General features: G+C 33.4%; 1 pseudogene; it reads left to right on the forward strand.

Moving 5' to 3' along the window:
* Positions 1-8,888: 8,888 nt before the first annotated feature.
* Positions 8,889-19,445, forward strand: LOC128192683 (uncharacterized; annotated as a pseudogene).
* Positions 19,446-22,489: the final 3,044 nt, after the last annotated feature.

The following is a 22,489-nucleotide window of genomic DNA, read 5'->3' on the forward strand; positions in this document are numbered from 1 at the left end:
GTATAGATTCTTTAGTCCGTCGAATTTTCAATATATCTTTTCAGGTTTTTGCAGGAATCTCAACAACCCTTTTGTAATTATTTCTTAATATTGTTCTACGGTGCTACCCTTGGGGAGAGCGCAACAAGAATTACACATATATTGCATCATTGTCAAGTATGTGATGTTTTGACAATTATCAACTAACATTTTGAGAGAGAGAGAGAGAGAGAGAGAGAGAGAGAGAGAGAGAGAGAGAGAGAGAGAGAGAGAGAGAATACTTTTGATTTTACAAAATACATATTTCCCTGGTTCATAAATTGTGGCTTTTTTAAAATTTATTTTTGTATGCTAAATACATACGTTGTATCTCTTCGTTTTTCTTTGTTTAGTTTACAATAACAAGCCTCTGTCTTTGATAGCAATTTTGCCAATATCATGAATATATGTCTGTATTTTTAATTTCTTCCTTACTTATACAGTTTGTATACAAAATTAGCTTAAAATTGGATCGATATGCCAGTAAAGTATGGATCTTGCTTTTATCTTATAATATTATATATTATAAAAAAGCATATTTTTCAATTCTTGATTTAATTCTTTAAACGTTTTCAAAAATGAATTCCTATTTATTGCCTAACTAAATACAAAGATTTTTTAATGGTGACATGTGAAAAGAATTCGATGAACTTAATATTACGAACTTGTTATACGATTATAACGACTTACGGATATAGCGAAGTGAATCAAACGGTCCCTAGGAATTAGCTTTAACCAAGTTTACTCTACACTACTTCTATCACGAGAATTTCAAACCATGTAGGATAAAAATCAACGATATTAAAACCTCTAAAAAGTTCTGCGGAACCAAAGCAATGTAATACTATCATGGAGTGAAATTTGAGTAACTGTTATCTATTCATAAATATACCTTTCCCTTTGTACCAGGCACGTAGCATCGGGGGGGGGGGGGGGTCCCCCCCCCCCACTTTTTCTTGCAGCAACGAATTTTTTTAAATTTACATGTAAAAAATTGAATTATCATGGAGTTGGCCCCCCCACTTTTTTTCGAGGATGTAAAAAATTGATATGAAAATAAAGAAAATAGGATTGAAATTGAAGTTATATACTACGCCAGCCCCCCCCCCCCCCCCCCCCCCCCCCCCTGGATTAGGATTTTGAAGATTTTGGGAAAGTTCTAATTTTTATTTTTTTGGCTCGTCAAGATTTTTTGGATGAGTCTGCCCCCCCCCCCCCCCCCACTTTCAAAAACGATGCTACGTGCCTGTGTACAAGACAATAATTCACTTCAGTTATAATTGCTTAATTATTTTATTAACTCTTACACCTCACCTTTGATTTAATTGACTCAGTCATATTGAAGTTTTACTCTATGACATATGTCACTCGTGCTTAAGTGCTTATTTCTATTGTTTTCAATTCTTATTTATATTGTGTTATACACCATTGTCGGGAGAGAGGAATTAGGTTTCAGATTGTTCGGGTGTAGTTTTTGGATTCCCAGAAATCACCCATACCGACCTAAAGTTCAAATAAAGTGCTTTTTACCATCTAAAGCATTTTAGTTTTATTGTCGCCGGATGTATAGAAACACCATAATTTCCCCGGTGATAATACGACCAAACTTGAAATAAATTTCTTATTGATCATTTGGTAATTGAAATTGAAGAAGGCATATCATTGATTTCATCAGTTGTCATGGTTTACCCCGCATTTTACAAAAGTGATATTGCATAACGTTCACACTTTCATAAAAATGAAACTTCAAAGTATGTCATTACGAACACATGATAGAGGGGGATTGTTCGCCTATAGATATGAGTCAGGTTACTTCAAGACAAAAAGATATAATAACCTTCAGAAGACAAGATATTAATGAAGTCTTTTCTTTGAAAGAGTTTTTATGAACAGTGGATCCCTTTGGGGGGCGAGATAACCAACAATATTCACCATCAGATCTACCTTTAATTTTAAGATATGATTTGTTAATCTATAAACTAGTATTTAGTCAAGAAAAAATCCATAAATTTTAGCTTTTAAATTTGAGTATTTTTCTCTGTCTTTGTATAGGACTCTTTTTCTAAAGGAGATCAAGACAGTCTAAAAATGGTTGCAACCACAAAACACTATTTAACCGCAGTGTCTCTTTGCTGGAAACTTAATCTAAAAAAGACGCTTTATGATTTTGCAGAAATACCATAATTATAAACCCCGGTTTTTTTCAAAGTTTTATACTGATAACAGCCTTCAAGATTGATAAAAATGGAAGGGAAATCTCTGTAACCCTGGTAATTGCTTATTTCAAACACGAACAGTCATTTTAACACATGAAAAATGATTATAACCAAACAAAATATGAATTGATCAGAGGAACCATAGAATCAAAACACAATATTAAATAGCCCCTAAAGTAAGATTGGAGTGGCAATTTTATTGATTTCGATATTTGATGTTAATGTTGTTCTTTGTTTGTTCTTGTTTTGTTTGTTTGTTTGTTTGTTTGTTTGTTTTGTTTGTTTGTTTGTTTTTTTTGTTTCTAGGTTTCAAAGCCTTGTATAATTGTTAAATGGTACATTATACGTACTAACTTGAATAACAAAGTACATCCCTGAAGATCCTGTGGTACAACTTTTTTTCCTATGAACAAAAACATTTTTATTAAGAATTTATTTTTTGAATTTGATAAACTCACCTGACAGTTTTACACCATGTAAGGACATGCTCAGTTCCATTAGCGACTTTATTTTCAACAAAAAATTGCAAAGTCATTATATTCAGTATTAAAAACAACATTTTCCCCATTGTTCAAACTTGATATATTCAACATTCAGATTTGATTGATCACTATTATCACTATTTGTATTTTTTTATTACTTTAAATCAACAAACCTTTACAATGCATACAGAAAACCACAATCCTCTATGGACCGCGGAGAGGGCAATATTACCATGTAAAAGAACACAAATTATGAAAAAAAAACTTAAAACCTCAAAGTCGCATTGAATAAGATTAAAACATACAGTAATCAAAATCAAAGGCGAATTAACAAAACATTAAAATCAAAATTCACATTCAGTGGTTCTCTTTGTATAGTAAACGTTGTTTTTGACTAAAAATGAGAACACATTAATGTAATTGCTTTCGCGCCATAAACACAAAGAAAGATTGACGCGAAATGAACACACTTGAAAACAATACGGCCAAGAGACGTGTCCTCAACATTGAAAATTAATTAAAAAAATACTGCACAAATTTGAAACACCAAATAATTGGTAACCTTAAAAACTGACATGTTCAATGATATTACAGTACCCTACAGAGAGGAATAAAGTGCATTCGCCATAATGATTTCAAATTGAGATTTAACGATTTTTTTCTCAGATAATCCGGAACTCATTGTTTACTTCATTTCGTAATTTTTATCTAAAAAAAATCAGGTGGGTAGAGCATTTAGACCTAAGTTTTTTCCAATAATACCGATAATCCAGCGGATCTAACATCTAATTTTAAATTTTAATCAGGTACCATCTGCAAGGGGGTTAATAGTCATCGAAGATATCAGTTTTTAAAAGGGAAAAAACAACAACATTGCAGTGCCATGATCATGTGACTAAAATTGGGCTAACTGACACAAAAACTTGCACTTTACATATCAACTCCCCCACCCCCACCCCCCCCCCCCTCTGAAAAAAAAATAGAAGAAATATACATGCATATAAGGACTTTCGTTGTTCATATAGAGCACATTTTATATATAAAATGTCATGAATAAAATTAAAAATGTTTGAAACAGTTTTTTTGACGGTTTCAAAAGGATCGATTGACGGGAGGAAATTTTCAGACTATTTCATTCCGAGTCAGCTGGTTTTTTTTTATAAATTCATGAAGAGTTATACAGTTAGTCAATAACTTACCAATAGGAAACTGACGAGCACAGGGTACATAATCTTTGATATTAACTCTATCTTTTCAAAATTTCGTGATTTCAAACACAAAGTTAATAGCTCTTCTTGGAATCTCTCAAAGCTAAGCCTTAATTTTCTTTGAGTCCTGCTGCTCACTGCCATCCTATTAACATTGTATACAGTTTGATTTGGTACTAATGACCATATTCCATTTTATATTATCCTACCTCTATCTTTTTAGAGATCTGTGTTGCTCTGCCTTGAAATTGTATTTCGTTTTATGGATTTTTGAGATTGTAAACAGTTTGTTATTGTCATTTTTCATCATACATGCTTATATCATTTAATAAAAACGAAGGAGGTAACGTTCTCTTTAACGAGACAGTCTTTGTTTATTTACCGTGACGTGAAATCAGCATTGTACAAAACTATTTCAAATACATTCTGTAACTTCACTTTTTATTGCCATCTAACTCTGTCCTAGGTTTCCCTTTCCATCATATTCTATCGATTTTTTTTTCAAATTAGATACTTTGTAGCGTATAACGAACAAGCTAAACTCGTGGAAAAATTATAAAGTCCAAGATTCGTTCTTTGGCATGTCCATTTTCTTCATCGGGAGAAACTGATTAGGATGAAAACATGAAAACAAATAACTTTATTTTAAATAAAACAATAAAGAAAACTCTGCAATTATAACAATGTTCCTATCATTATCATCCGGGTATCTGTGCGTTCACAACGTTTGCAATGCATACCCTGGCAGACTTAACTGTTAGCCTTGCCAGACGGGTTACTGAAATAGTATAAAATTAATTTATTTGGCTTCAGGTTTATTTTGTTAAAACGATAGTTTAAGTTTGGTTTTAGCAAGAATTAACGTTAAAATAATTGTAGCTTTATTAATATGCTCCAATTACCACTAATTTCAAAGGTATCATCATTTTTTAATTCATATATTTATAAGGAGAGATAAAAAAAATCGAACGAAACCAATTTCGTATTCATGCTCTTGATAGTTTTTTTTTTTTTGTGTACCGACCACAGAAACAAAACCCAAAGGCATTTTTGTCGGAACTACAAATAGTGTGTTATAGTAGTTATGGGATCGTCGATTACAGGTACTTAACCAGCTATCGGACTCAACAACATCGGCAGTATGGCGCAGAACAAAAAATATGGTTTCAAAAAAAATCTCGTATGTTTTGCTCTCTGTCTGCAGCTTTCTAATTTAAAGAACCAGTATTCTCATGTAAGTTTGGTATCTAATGTACTTATGCGTTGCGGTCGATTTGAAATAAAAATGGAACGGAAATTTGATAGCGAATTAATGCATTTTGGCACTGCAAAAGACGAGTGTTGGCTCGTATTATCTGTTTATCTCTGTTTAATGACGACTTTGCCCATGCTCCAAACTCACTTACATATTGTCCCCCGAGGTATTAGAGACGCTTTTGATACAAACATTTGGTTCATTTTTTTTTGGTTTCGTCAGACACACGTTTAAACAAATATGATAATATTTCACTGTCACATGTACATGTACGTCAGAACTGCAGAATTATCGCAACGATGCATTGTAAGGTGAAAATGAATCGAGGTCTTTTTTATAGTTATTAGACCTACATATACATGTATATTAGACATTGCTTTTATAGTACTAAGTTTGAATTAAAGTAAATTGTTTTATATCTTGGTGAACACGTAAAACCTAGGTAAATAAGATACCTAATAGCATAATAGAGTTGTGTAACGGCTTACCAAGGTCATGTTTCTTACAAGCGCACCGTCGAGCGGGTCCCCCCCCCCCCACCCCACTTGCGATAGGAAATGTATTTTCGAATGCGTTGTAATTAAATCAAGTTAAAGATGATTTGGAACACCTCCGTACCGTGACGTATATCCTATTGAAAAAAAACCCAACCAAATCAAGCACGCATGTATTTTTTGTACAATTTGTTTTCACCAAAATTGTTGCGCGCTTGTCTTTCCCTTTTCAAAAATTTTTTAAAACATATTATTTGGTAAAATATTGTAATGCTTGATTATTCTAATATATATATATATATAAATATATATATATATATATATATATATATATATATATATATATATATATATATATATATATATATATATATAGTTATACAAATCCGTGTTGTGGGTTATTTCATATACCTCAGACTCACGTTGTGGGATCCTTAGGTGGTTTATGGGTCATCTATATTTTGACCCATAAACCATGTAGTTCAAAATTCACAGGGAGGTTGAAAATGGTATTATTAACATAAAAAACAAAAAAAAATGTTTTTTTGACCCACACGGATATATTGAAAAATGTCCCACAACTCAAAATCTATTTTTAGAACATCGCGTCAAAGCTACTAGTTTTGAACATTTTGTCTATCTATAAACATCCAGCGGGGTGTCCCACAAAACGGTTTTGTGATGCACGCAATGCATTGTTGGATATCAATGGCGGAGTACAGCAGTAACTTGGGTAAGTACTGAATATATTTTCTTATTAGCAGTAATTAGTAGGTCATATTTATAAAAATATGACGAGGAAGCAAAGATTATCGAACTAAAAGTACAATTAAGAAAAAATGGCGGACGCTCTTAGGCTGAAACGTCAAACGGCTGCCTTTTGACCATGCACCGATTCGTAATGCTGAAATCTCAAATTCGGAATGCAAGTGTCATTCTTCAGCGGGTAACTAGAATTACCGAAATACCCGTGATTTACCGAAATGCCCTTCAAATACACCGAAATGCCTCATTTGAGCACAAATATTTAACATCATAGTTTAAATCTAAGTGTTTAAATGTATTTCCCCAATTTTCAGTTTGATAATGTAAGTAAAAAAAAAAAATTGACTTTATATACAATAACTATCTATATAAAATATTAGACATACACTCTTTATGGCGTAATAATGGGCATTTTGGTGTTTTTGAAGGGTATTTCGGTGTTTTCACCGGGTATTTCGGTAAATCGCGGGTATTTCGGTAATTCTATGTACCGTTCTTCAGCTGTACAGTACATGGGGAACAAGTCTGCGAGTTCAGAAAACTTGTCTTGAGCGGTTAGATTACTTTTTTGTTCGTTTGCATACGTAAAAATGTATTGTTTACAGGTGCAAGTAGAGAGTCCCCCAATACTCAACCCCGGGACTTGTTGAACATTTCATCCTTAAATTATATTTGTTATGCACTAATTTGTACGACCGGATTGATTAAAGATCGTTTGCTTATCACTTCCCTGCCATGTATACAAACTGGTGTTCACTGGGGGATAGTAACCTAGCCTGGAGGCATATATACGGTAGCACATGCAACCCTGTGTCTTTGTTGTTGATCGAGTCTAAAGTAGTATATAATACTGTATATGAAATAGTTCACCGGAAATTTCATTTCACCCGCTAATGTTACGGTCCATCTATCGTCAGTGTAATTACATGTATTCCTTAAGATTTGGATATATCCTACCGTATTGCTTAAACAATAATAATTTATATATGTGCTTAATCATGATAATCGTTCACACCTCTGTGTGACTTTTATATTGTGTATATAATGAGTCAACCTCTCGAAGACTGCGGGCATGAGTAGCACGTGCCAAGAGTTCAACTGTGTATAAACAAAGTAGGCCCAACCCAGACTGATTTCAGAGACACCTGGTTTAGATTTCATCGAGAGTTTTATTTTGAATCTACAGAAAAAAACTTGTAGATGTGTTCTATTATAAAAAGAAATCAGCTTTTTATTTCTACCCGGCGATATTTTTTCCTCCTTTAATTACAGACCCTGAAACGTACTACTACACCCAAAAAGCGTGCGACTTTCGTGCGAGAAACGTTTCGTGTTTAATTTAGCACCATTATGGAGATCCTGTGGAATTGTAGCCCTCTTCAGTAAACATCAGATATAAAAATCGGAGAGGGCTACATTATTGCAGCTAGATACATGAATAACACTTTTTCTATACACTTTTTCATACAGGAAGCATTGTGATATCATATCATGTGAAAAAAAGACCATACAGTGCGAGTAACATTTATCATATCATACAAAAAGCAAACCGTGCTATGCTAGGAACGTATTGTAAAAACTGTATAGCGTGTGAGAAGCATGTGAGAAACATACAGCTGGTATAGTAGTGTGTTTCAGGTTTTTATTTGTATGAAGAAAAAAAAATTATTACCTCCTCTCCCCCCCCTCCCCCCCCCTTCCCCAAGAGCGTGCATGGGGAAAGGAATATTTTGATCTAAAGAGGTTTTATGAAGATAAATATTATTTGTTATTTTTAATTACATGTATATTTTAAATAATGCATCCCTCCCCCCAAATATTTCATTTCATTTTGCGAGGGGATGCTCTGCTTTGCGGTGCCCTTGTATTTTTTAAAAATACATTGTGATTCATATATCGTTACCACTATATTGTGATATGTATTGTTGTTTCATAACGCATGCATTGTTCATATAACCATAATATTTCCTCATATGAATGCTTATGTTTATATGTAACATTAGACTTTTTATCTAAGTATTGTTTTCATTATTATTTTACAGCATTGATAAGTATGAATCTTCCAAAAGCTTGGAAAGCACATTATTTAATGATGCAACCTCAGACAAGCCCAAAAATAATGCTGTTATGAAATTAATGTTGAACAACTACCCATGGAAGCTTTGACTCTTTGCATGGAGGAATATTGATAGACAGTAGGAGATTAGATATGACTTTGGACTCTGTTGCAGCACTGTGATGCACGTTCCATAGATTCTTCTGAACACTGCACTGATTCATCAGCTGTCAGACATGAACAGGTATTTTTCATTAACTACATTACTTTTTTCAACACATGATTTACAAGGTTAACTCTAATTACAATGAAATCTTTTTCAAATTTATAACAGAGAGCATTCTAGAGAGGGACACAATGGTAACTCATGTAGATGTTCCACTAACTAGTTAAGATGGGCTCTTAACTGATACTACAGTCTACTCAGGACCATGTAACTTCACATGTTCAACAGCTTTGGCATTTTACTACAGGTATTACCTTAAGTTACTCTTTCTGAAATGTAGGGGAACATTTCAGTAACTACAGTAGACCTGTAGTAACTAAGTAACTAAAATTTCATTGACAATTATTCTTTGCCTGTACTCTAGGGAGGAATTTGAAGGCAAATCCTGTTGAAGCACACCCAGATGTTCCACAGATTCTGCAGAACAGTGAAGATCTGTTGCAGCACATAATTACCGTATATACTTGTTCAACAGATTCAACAGGTCATAAAGGACCATGTTGCAGAATATGTTCAACAGCCTTGCATAGGTATTTTTATTACACAAATACATGTATTCTGAATGATAGGGAATTTTTGTCAAGGCAGGACTTCACTAGAATATCATTGTTCTTTGTATACTATAGGGAGCATTTTGGAAGCGGCAGTTTTGCATATACCGCATAGTTTAGTGCTAGGATCTTTTTAAGAGCACTCGATTGGCGCAACAATTTTTGGACTATTTTTATCTCCTTAATAAGTAGACCTATGTATAAAGATAGAGAAAAGTAATAAGATTTTAAAGCTGAAATATTTAGATTTTTTTCTTTTGTTAATGATAGTTTATAACTAGACAAATCATATCAAAAAAATTAAAGAAGATTTGATGGTTAATTTATTAACCACCCAGCCTCCTTAAAGGATGCCATCCGAGTACTAATTAATCACCAAATCATTTTATTTCTTTTCAGAATATGAGATAGAAGCTTGTAATGGTAGTAGCATCAGCATTGTCTGGAAGGAACTATCAGTGAAGGTAATACATGCAGGTACATTATTTGAGGGTCCTCAACACCTGTTAAAAGTTCTGCATACAAGCCCATTTTCTTAATTAAAGATATTGATTTTTACCATGTGTTTTGAATTAAAAATTACCCCCCCCCCACCCCCTTATAATCAGTTTTTTAAGGGGGGACTTTAAATTTCATTTCTCTTCATTAAAATAAATGCTCCTCCAGTATTCACACTCAGAACCTGTGGGTTGGTATACTGAGGGTAAACCCATAGCTGCACAGAGATATTTAAAACACCAATTATTGGCGATATAAACTGTTTCACATCGCGTTGAAATTGCCATGATGTGACGTATTGTCTTAAAAGTAGAAGTCACAGGGTGTCGAGGATTCTTAATGTCGTTATTGTTTTAGTTATATTTTGTCACCACTTTTTAATCAGCCTTTATCCTTAACTTTGACAATGACAGCTTTTTCTCTGAAATGGAATTGTTTGTTCTGACATTTTCCCTGTAGATTGTTCATGATTTTTTTTGTGTCTTTGTGACATTGTGTATATGCAAACATATAACTGTGTGATTGCTCATGGTTTTTGGGTCACTGTCAAATATATGTATTTGTGTCTGTTCATAGATTAAACGTGGGTCATTGTCATATATATATATGTTTTTGTCTGTTCATGGATTGTGGGTCATTGTCATATATATATAAATATATATATATACCGGCATATGTTTGTGTCTGTTCGTGGATTAAATGGGGGTCATTGTCATATATACATGTTTGTGTCTGTTCATGGATTGTGGGTCATTTTCATATATGTGTCTGTTCATGGATTAAATGCAGGTCATTGTCACACATACATGTTTGTGTCTGTTCATGGATTGTAGGTCATTGTCATATATATATACTATATATACCAGGGTTGTCCAAATATGTTCGTGGACAATAGCATTTTTATCATTTTAAATGGGTTAATTTATTCATATTATATATCTAAATCTTTGTCATAAAATTTCAGATCAAACCAAAGTGGTCTTTATTGTTTTCTATAGAAATAAAGTAAAATTTTAATGTATCAAAGGCTCGCAGAAAGTATGCACGTCCCAGCGCAAAAATTGTCCAAACTTTGTAATTGAGTTTTTAGATATGTATATTTACTGTTTTCATAATCTTCTATTGTGATGTAGTCTGTATTGTGTACATTGTTTTCATACATCATTTAAAAATATTTTCAAACCAGCAGAGGACATTTAAAAAATATTTAATACGGCAAGAATATGTCTTTTAAAACGCATGAAAAAGCAACTTCATCTGACCGCTGGCAATAAAAAAATTGTGTCAACTGAAGTAAAAAACTGAAATGAATGAAACGATTAAGAAAACTTATCCACAAGTGGCACAAGTGATATGTTGATGGAATATGCGATTGTACCTTCTGACCAAACGGTGAATGTAGCATATTACTCTCAATAAACCCAGTACTACGTCATTATAATTTAACGTCATACTGGGCTGTGCGGCCTGTATAGGCAATGTATATACATTCATAACTCAATTACAAAAATATACATAATTATGCTCTTTATTACAATATTATAATACCTTCCTGAAAATGGCGCTTATATTTTGAATAAAATTACATGTGTCCACGAACTTTTCGGACAACCCTCGTATATATATACGTTTGTGTCTGTTCATGGATTGTGGGTCACTGTCATAGAGTTTTTGTTCTGCAATTTTTTCTGTGGATTGTTCATGGGTTTTTGTGTCTTTGAGTTTAGACATTTGTGCATATGCATGCATACATATTTAGTCAAAGATATATATGTGAATGCTCATGGTTTTTGGGTTGCTCTCATATCTACATGTATGTGTCTGTTCATGGGATGTGGATCACTGTCATGGATTGGTTGTTCTAACATTTTTCCTGTAGTTTGTTCACGCCTATTTTGTGTCTTTGACTTTAGAAATTTGTGTAAGTGCAAATATATATGTGAATGCTAATGATTTTTGGGTTGCTGTCATATATACATGCTTTTGTCTGTTCATTGGATGTGGGTCATTCTAACAGATTGTTTGTTCATGAGGTTTTAGTGTCTTTGTACATAACGCCTCAACTACCTGATGTGGATGATGATGATACTTCAACATTAATTTACATGATGGTACTTCAACATCACATGCTGAAACTTTAACATTACAAGCTGATACTTTGTCTTTATATGATGATAGTTCTTTGTTACATGCTGATACTTCTTCATTATGTGATGGTACTTCACTCTGCGGTGATTCTAAAAATAGGGAAGGGTCATCTTGAGATTGAAATACATTAAAATTCAGAACTCATTGATGCCTGACAAGTTTTTAACACAGGGCTTTTTCTCTGTTTCGGAGATTGATCAGATATTTAAAGAAAGCCTGCTTGGGAAAACCATTGGCGCTCCCCATCAGTGCATACAAATCAGGGGGTTCGAGGTACCCCAGGGGATTTTTTGTCCAAAAATGTGCATTCTGAAGTGAACCCAAGTTTATGGCGCTTGGTCAAAGTGGACCGCTAAAAGTATTCATAGCACCTAAACAAAGACTTCTGTCATTCAGGTTACATCAGATTTATGGGTGGGCTTTCCCTGGAGATCCACGTAAAGGAGTGGACAATGTAAGCACTAATTTTTTTCAACAGTACAGTTACTGCTAAAATCAGTTTCAACAGCGCACGTAGTCCCTAGCATCTGACTTCATGTAAGATATTGCAATCTGGAGGACGCAATGCTCTATCCTTTGTATGTAGTTTTACAATAATTTTATGAAAATGGAAATTCGATCATATGTAGATCAATAGATGAAATATTGTAAAATACGGGATCCCCCCCATTCCCTATTTTATATTTACTTGTTGACTTGTGATTGAGGGGTAGGACTGCCACCACCACCACCACCACCCCCCCCCCCCCTCCCCCCCCCTCCCCCCCCCCCTTAAATAAAAGATAGTTTGTGAGAAGCGCTGGGATCTAATGGATGATTGCTCATGCTCTGATTTCCTTAAGGTACCTCACTACACCTTGAAATAGTTTCTCAAATCAGCAGAAATTTACTTGATTATGATAGAAAGAATGATGGATAAGAATTATATATATCAAAGAGGCAAGAAAATGTACAATTTTAGATAAAAAATGATATTTTCAAAAATGTCATTCAGTAAACATGAGCAAAAGCCCCAGGTGGATTCGAACTCATTACCTGCGGTTCACAAGCCTGATACTTTAACCACTGAGCTATGACGATATACATCTGAATCGATTGATACAAACAGTTTAACAAAACATTTAAATCGCCATCTTGTGACGTAGTGTCTTAAAAAGTATAAGTCTCGGTGTAGTGAAGTACCTTAAGACAGAAAGTAAAATTGCTATTTAATGGCGTAGAATGCCCAATCCAAAGGGGGTAAAATAAATTTGAAGGCGCCTGCCTGCAGAATTAAAACAATCAACCTACAACATAAAACATACTCATAAAATTGGCATCCAATTTGAAGGCGCCTAAACAAAGACGAGTTACAATAAGGGGACTATGGAGTTGTTTGACACACAGAGATTTCGGCGCAAGTTCCAACAAATGTAATCAAAAGTGATGGTGCCCCCATTCCCTCCAGCATCCAGTTTCAGCTGAATGGCACAAGCCCTAGTATTGGGAATATAAGTTTTGATAATAACCAATGGGGTGTCCATATTTATATAAGGAAATAAGCATAAAAGAAGCTTGTTTAAATTGTTGGGTACAATGTAGCTTGAATTTAGTCTATTCTCTCCTTAGTAATATCCCTGAGTTTTATCGAATCACGATCCTGCTGCTTATAGCGAATTTAGAATCACCGCATACTGTAATACCATCATTTTATGAAATATCAGCATGTATTAGTGAAAGCATATAGTGAATACTAGGTATAATCATATAATAAAAAAATATCAGCATGTAATGTTATACTATCAGCATGTAATGATAATTGATAAATTATCATATAATGAAGAAGTATCAGCATGTAAAGTTCACTTGATGTATCAGCATGTAATGTTGATTGATGATCAGCATGAAATGTTGAACTATCAGCATATTATGGGCATTATCTACATAAGGCAGTTGAGGTGTTCCATTTCTTTGAGTTTTATTTGTGTTTGCATGTATATGTATATATATGTGAATGCTTATAGTTCTAAGGTTGCTATACTAATACATGTTTGTGTCTGTTCATGGATTGTGGTTCACTGTCATATATACATGTTTGTGTCTGTTCATGGATTGTGGTTCATTGTCATATATACATGTTTGTGTCTGTTCATGGATTGTGGTTCACTGTCATATATACATGTTTGTGTCTGTTCATGGATTGTGGTTCACTGTCATATATATACATTCTTGTGTCTGTTCATGGATTGTGGGTCACTATCGTAGGTTAATTGTTGTATTATTTCTCCTGTACCAGGTAGTTTGTTCATGACTTTTTTGTGTCTTTGAGTTTATACATTTGTATATATGCAAATATTTTAAAGGGGCACTGTCATGATTTTGGTCAAATTTTGGTTTTCTGTTTTCATTATTTACAATGCTTTAGGATATATTTCTAATGATCAAATGAAATTTGAGAGTCAGTCATTGAGTTACAAGCAAGATACAAAGCTCACAATTCTTTGTCATGTAAACCAGGATTGTGCCCTATTTTTTTTATTTACATAGGTTCAATATACAAATCTTTTTCAAGCTGATTTGTCTATCATTTTATTCATTTTAAGAATAAAAAAACAGTTCCTAACATTTAATACATTCATTTTAGGTCTATAACTGGAATTTTTGCTTCAACATTCAAAATTAAAACAAAAGATTTGTTTACATAGCAAAGTAATTTCTTATTTAATTTTGGTCTCAAACATTTTGATATTAGTATGATAGAATGCTGGAGAAAATTGTATCTAATTTGTTTGATGAATTATTGAACTGTATATACATGTTTGTGTCTGTTCATGGATTGTGGGTCATTGTCATGTATATACATGTTTGTATCTGTTCATGGATTGTGGGTCATTGTCGTATATTTACATCTACAAACTTTAAGTATAATTTCCTCAATTTCTTACGAAAGGTTATAGTTAATTCATAGCTCTATAGAAACAGCCAGACTGAAATCTACACGCCCCATTTAACTATTGGTCGAAATCTACAGCGGCTGAAAGTGACAGGACTGAAATTAACACGCCCTGTTTATCGATTGATCTGAACCTACAGCGACCTAAGTAAAATCACGGACTGCATGAAATAATCATGATGATGTCAGACTGAAAGTCTCACAGGAGACGATTTAGCTGTTTCTTTTAGCTAACGTACATGTGTACGTCAACAGTAATTTAGTAAATTTTACTAACTTTTCATAATCAATTTATTAATTAGTTAAAGAAAGATGTTAATATAAACAATAAAATGCTTTCTTTGATGATTCATGCAGGTTATGAAGGTAGCGATCATTGCAGGAAAAATTTACATAACCCGCTAATGCTGGTTATTTAGCGGTTATGTATTTTTCCTGCAATGTCACTACCTTCATATCCCGAATGAATCACTATAGAAAGCATTTTATTGTTTAAATATGTTACATGTTGGCGTCGATCTGTTCATGGATTGTGGGTCATTGTTGTAGATTTCTTATTTTAACATTTTTCAGTTGATTGTTCATGAGTTTTTATGTTTTTGAGTTTACTGATCAATAAATCTTTGCTTTAACGGCGTATTGAACAACACGTAACTTCCAAGTAAAATGACTTGCTTATGGAAAGGAACGATATGATTAACATAATAGGATACACAGAAAAACCGTGAAGTTAAATGATAAACTTTCTAGGATTAACACTCGGTACTACTGGATTTGTGCATGATGATAGATCTGTATGCTTGATCAATAGGTCTGATAAATGATATGATAGTACAAGATTGTAAAAAATATTGATGCGGGTACCATATATATATGTTTGTATCAGTGTTCATGGATTGTGGGTCACTATCATATATTGTTTGTTTAAACATTTTTCATGTTATTTGTTTATGTGTTTTTTGTGTCTTCAAGTTTAGTCAATTGTGTATATGCATTCATACATATTGAGTTCAGACATTTGTAAATTCAAAGATATATATGTGAATGCTCATTGCTTTTGGAGTGCTGTCATATATATAAATGTTTTTGTCTGTTCATGGGATGTGGGTCACTCTCATAGAATGTTTGCTCAAACATTTTTCTTGTGACTTTGAGTTAGATATTTGATCTTTATGTTAATTTTTGGTTCTCTGTTATACTGTACCCGCAATGAATTTAACATGATAATAAAATGATAGGATAGAAACCAGGCACGATATGATAGGATTGACGCATGTTATACATGTACATTGAAAAGTGTACATGCAAGATACGATAGGAATGATACACCAGAGGAAAGGATAAATGATGTTCATGATAAACATATAATATTAGCTCTAAATGATCTTCAAAATTAATGTGATAAATTAATGGCATAGTTTGATAAAAAAATGTACAAATTAAGATACTTGCAGAAACCTTTTTATTAACAATTGCCTAGTTGTTAATCCTAGCTGCTTCATCTAAAGGGTATACAAAAATGACTTATTGGCTTACATGATTAATAAATTATCTGTATTTCTACATTTTTTTCATTACCGAACTTCCCAGCCAAACACTACTAACATCTCATCCCAACATCGAATCCTGTGGAAAATAACAGGTTCAATAAAAATTCAACTGTTGTTTTTGATAAACATGTAAAATCCATACAATAACAAATTATATACAAATTACATGTAATGTTTACACAGTTATAAACTCTAGTACATATGATTAAATGTAATACTATGAGCATTTAGTCTAGAAAAAAATGTTACTGTAACCATGTTCCTATAAAGATCTTCAATTGTTCACATTAATCTTTTATTTCCATTACTTACATATATGATTAACATGTACTGTGGAATCATTAGATTTCGTGGTGGCTCAATTTTCGTGGAATTCGTGGTTACCTCTCATCCACGAATTAACATCCTCCCCGAATTAATAAATTAGGGCTTTAAAGTCATATTCCCTTTTGTAGTATAAGAAAATATACGAAAATACCTCCCCACGAACCTGTAAAATTTAAGCAATCCACGAAAATTGGCCCCCACGAATTTTAATGATTCCACAGTAATTTCTAATTTGATTTTTGTCACAAGAGTTTTGATATTAGTATGATAGAATGCTGGAGAAAATTTTACCTAATTTGTTTGATGAACTATTGTACTGTAAAAAAAATGTTGGTGTCTGTTCATGGATTGTGGGTCATTGTCTTGTATATACATGTTTGGGTCTGTTTATGGATTGTGGGATATTGTCATGTATATGTATACCTGTTTGTGTCTGTTCATGAATTGTGGGTTATCATCATATATTTCTTATTCTAACATTTTTCAGTTGATTGTTCATGAGTTTTTGTGTCTTTGAGTTTACTTAATTGACATTTGTATACTGGATATATGCGTCCATACATATTGAGTTTGTACATATGTACAATGAAAAATATGTATGGGAATGCTTGTGGTTTTTGAATCTCTTTCATGTATAAATGTTTGTGTCTATTCATGAATTGTAGGTCACTGTCAGAGATTATTTGTTCTAAAATTTTTCCTATAGTTTATTACTGTGTCTTTGAGTTTAGTTATCTGTTTATTTGCAAACATAATTACCAGGTACATGGGATGTTGGTCACTGTCATAGATTGTTTGCTCAAATATTTTTGCAGTGGGTTGTTTATGAGTTTTTTGTGTCTTTGAGGTCAGATATTTGACTGTTCATATGCGTACATATATATATTGCAAGTTTAGACATATGTTTATATGCATATATTTGCATTTCCATTGTTCTTTCCCACTGTAAGCCAATACGGAGGAGCTGCAATTATTTCTCTATAATCGCAATTGCTCTGTCAGTATACTATGACGTCATAAAGGTGTAACGTTATATATACTTTTCCATGACGTTATAGATTTAAACCACTATACAATACATCATGTGTTTTTCTCCAACTCCATTAAAATTGACGTATTTACATGTAATATTAAAACATGTTTTTGATAACATTTTAAAGGAATTACTGTTATAACATATCATTGATTCTGTTAACAAATCTATGTGAATTAAAAAGATACATTACAGTCTGAATGCGTACTTTTGATGTAATAGCTAAATGTCAAGGTCTAGGCTAATACAGGGTATTTGCGAGTGGTAAAATGCAAATATAAGTAATAAACAACGATTATTTAGTGAACATGGCGTTATGAATAGAAACTGCTCTGCTGGCATATTTTCCATGATGCGCTAGCGTGCATCATGGAATATGCCAACAGAGCAATTGCTATTCATAACGCCATGTTCACTAAATAACGTTGTTTATTTCTTAAATATATACATTGATATGTGATCGCAGATAATTTTTTAGTTTTTAAACATTAAAGCATTATTACTTGAAAGATGTGGTCACAATTTACTGCAGCATAGTGTGTATACAAATTGAATACCAAGCACTAGCATGTTATGAAAATGTGTTGCGTACACTATTATTTTAACTTACATGTACAATTGTAGAATTTAATTCACTGAACCTTTCTTATATTTGATTCACAGATTCTATTGAAGAACACAAGGATTATGTCCCAAGTGGTATAGAATCAGTGGATAAACCATCATGCACCACATTACCATCAAAGAAAAAATGGACAATGGAATAGGACATTTGAATTTTATATGGACTTTAAAGATTAAAGTGTACCAAGAGAGGCAGAAGCACTGAAAGTAAAAAAACAATTGCAAATTTCTTGCTGATAGAAGTATTCATCAGAAAAAGAGTAAAATGCAACATATGCTGAGACTTAATCAGCAGATACGAACGCTGATTCCAATGAGCCCCCGTTAAACGTAATGGCGGAAGATGAGGATGCAAATTTAGGACGTTTGGTCTTGCAGTAACAAATGATTCTGTAATAAACCCTTTAAATTTAAACAGTAATTGGAAGATTATCTCCTCATGAAATACCCTGGACTTATTTATAAACAAGAGTCGTCTGTATGCTTCATGTTTTAGATTGAAGATTGAATGTGTATGTGTTATATCTGTATTACTCTCTCTGCTTCCCATCTGCAACATGTGTACCTGTGGTGTAACCTCATGGTTTAGTTTTTATTCGTTTTAAAATCTTAATATCAGCAATAAGATGTTGTAATTTCTTATGTGTTACTTTTATGTTTAAGGTCAAGTGAACATGATTGAAATATGTATTGCATATATTTTAAAAGTATATTACAATGTAATTTAGAATACTTAACGTTTTTAAAAAAGGACAATCATATTAATATCTAATATTTACATGTAGTGTATATTTCCCCTTATGTTTGCAGAGGACATCTGTGACGTTCAATTTCTCATGACACCTGTGGGTTTTAGCTCTGCTGGCCATAGACCAGAAGAGTGTATGCGATGATCTGTTTGTGTAGCTTTCTGTTTGTCTCTCTGTGAACAATTTTCAAATGCTACTACTATTACAGCTATCAAGAATGTTCACATATATATACATGTCTTGTGTTTGAAATCATGCATGACACATTTTTCTAACTTTGAGAAATAGAATATATAATCTTTAACTGACAAAAGTGTTCCCTTATTAATATTGTTTTACCTCTGCAAATAAAGGTATCATGGTATACAGGATTTACCTTGTCTGTCTGTTAATCTGTGTCTACATTACAAGTGTTGAGGATGGATTGCTATGCCATAGCAATATTTTTGGTGGGGGTTATGCATTTGCTGCTGCCTTTATTTGACACAGAGATGGTCATGGTCATGTAGGGATTCGTCATGACCTAGACGTGGTAGTACATGGACAAGGTGACAAGGAAAATAATGATTTGGGGTATTACCCTAATACAAAGTCACAAGGAAAAGCGTATAGGACATTTTGATGTGGCCTAAGCTATAACCGAGATAAGTTGTTCACACCTTAATTTTTACAAGTAGTTTCAAACCAATGGCATTTGACACTTCAGGCGTCAATGATTTTAGTGAAGAGGTTTTCTGGTCTGTTACCATATTCTCTTTGAAGATAATTATAGAAACCAAACTTAGAAAACAATGTATTTGAAGACATTTTATTTTTTTATCTTTGACACCGGTTAAGGACAATGTTTTGATCTATGTTCATCTTATCAAAAGGGGTACACAGACCAAACTTCTTCCTGAGATGCATTAACATATACTAGTATATGATCATTTCAAAGCATGCTTTGCATGCTGCTTCTGACTTAAATTACATAAGTCTGTGATTCATAAGCACAGTATCTATATCTTTTTATTTCAAGGGGTTAACAAAGTAAATTTCTTCAGTGCATCACTGGCTGCTCTGTTCAATGCATTACATGTAGTAAAAAAATCTGCCACCTTTTCAGGAATGCCCCATACTATGCACTGTTGCCATTAGGAGACAAGTCGTTAGTAATTCTTCGGTTACTTTTATAAAACAAATTCCCTTAACCATTTCTGTGCCACAGGGCCTATTTGGGCCTATTTGAATATCTACGTTAAGTGCCACAGGGCCTATTTGGGCCTATGGCAATTTGAAAAAATATACATTAAAATAAAAAAAATATTAAATATATTCAGGTTCTGTTTTTCATTATTGATTTTTTTAAATTTGTATCAATATACATCGTATGATCTATGTGTTTAGTGAAATACTGCTGATAACGTCACAACGTTAAAAATGACATCATAATCATGACGTCACTATGGGCGCTTTCCATTTACGTTGCCTCGCCGGCGACGTTATCGGCAAACGGCGACGTTATTGGAACGGTTGGCAATGTCACAATGATCCAACGATGACGATTGCAGCTTAAAACTGATACCTATCTTAAAATTTGATCCAAAAATGTTGGCTATTTGCAGTTTTAATGTATTTCAATGTAGTACGACAAATTGTAGTTTTAGAAATACTAGTTTTGTAGAATATGATAACATCGACGCCATATTGTTTCCTAATCAGCAACGGTATATTGTGTTGCCACAATCGCTCGCCGGCGACGCGCGTTCCAGCAATCGGCGACGAAGGCAACACCGGCAAATCCGGCGATGCCGGTTAAATGGAAAGCACCCTTTGTCACACAGCGCAAACTCGTTGTCTGCGTTTTACCATGGCTGGCGTATGGTTTTTGTGAATACATCCCCAGGACTTTTCCGTCAGAACGGGAAAATAATATCTGTCCTAATGCACAACCTGGACCAAAGGAAATGCCCCCTCCCCCACAAGAGCACGACCAATCTTACTTTTTCCTACTCTGCCATATAAACCCTGGGCTCGTTTAACATATAACCGACTTTTGACTAAAATCTATCTTAAAAGACAAAATATTTTTCATAAGATCTCACCATAGCTCATAAATTTGTCATATCTTAATAGGATAATCTTAAATACTGTCAAAATACAGGTCTTAAGTCCAACTTTAACATGGCGAGAGCTATTACTTTAGTCCACCACCGAAGGCCGAGTATAATTCGAGTGTGCGCGACTTTTTTATTTTCATGCTGCCGTTAGTGCTGATTAAAAAAATCAAATAAAACACATCGGTAATATCAATGCGGTTTTTTTTAATCGGGTAAAAAGCTACTACATACAGCATCGTTCTCTGGTATTGTATAATTTGCAAGAAATCGAGAGAATATTAAGCACCAATATAAAGGAATCATGTACTTTATATGTATTATTTTTATTCAGAGTTAATTAGTGAACGGCAATATAAACTGCGATATGCCAAATAAGGAGGAATGGGGCACTGAAAAAATTACTTTGATATGATCCTAGAACAAAATTTTAGCCAGATGATCAACATTAAAAAAAATTCCATCTGGTGACATTTTACTGTAGTTTTCATGCATGTAAAAGAACAATACTGAATCTTTGGACAGAAAAACAAGAACTGCATGTAATAACTTATTTGGAGATAATGGTGATGCTTCGACCGTGTTCGAGATTAAGACTTCAGTGCACAACCCCCCCACCCGCGTACGCGCTTCAAGTCCTATTGATAACTTTTTCGTATCTTCTGTCTCCTTCTTCAGAGCATTTCAAACAGAGACATTCTTTCTTGAAACTAAATTTCAACCGTGTCTCTAAAATGGGATACCGCATATCATAGACATTTAATTTTCACATGGATGGTTTTGACCGCACGGACTTTCATTACCTGTTTTATGGTCATAAAGAGCATCTACTCTGTGTAAAGGTGCAAATATAGCGGTAAAAGAAGGAGAGATTTCTAGGACTGTAATATACTTCATGAAAATATTTAATCACAAAATTTTATCATTATTATATTTTAGACAACTCAGTTGGTCAAGCGGATTTAATCACTAAAACAAACTGTAAGACCACAAGTTGGTAAAAAAAACTTCTTAGCTCTAATCGAGATATAGAATCGTAAATGTTTTGCATTTCATAACTGTTATATTTCATCGTATGATGATGAACTATGTGTAATCGTTAACTTTCTTAGGTCTATGTTGTTTTTGATTCTTTGAATATTAGAACTATAATATAAATCACAATCGTAGTTGTATCGATAAATAAGCTAAGATATTAGAGAACATTAAGAACAAAATTATACATCTTTTTCCGAGAGTTCAAACGTTAACAACTGACGAT

The sequence above is a fragment of the Crassostrea angulata genome, chromosome 1 (assembly GCF_025612915.1).
Source record: "Crassostrea angulata isolate pt1a10 chromosome 1, ASM2561291v2, whole genome shotgun sequence".
Taxonomy (NCBI): Eukaryota; Metazoa; Mollusca; class Bivalvia; order Ostreida; family Ostreidae; genus Magallana; species Magallana angulata.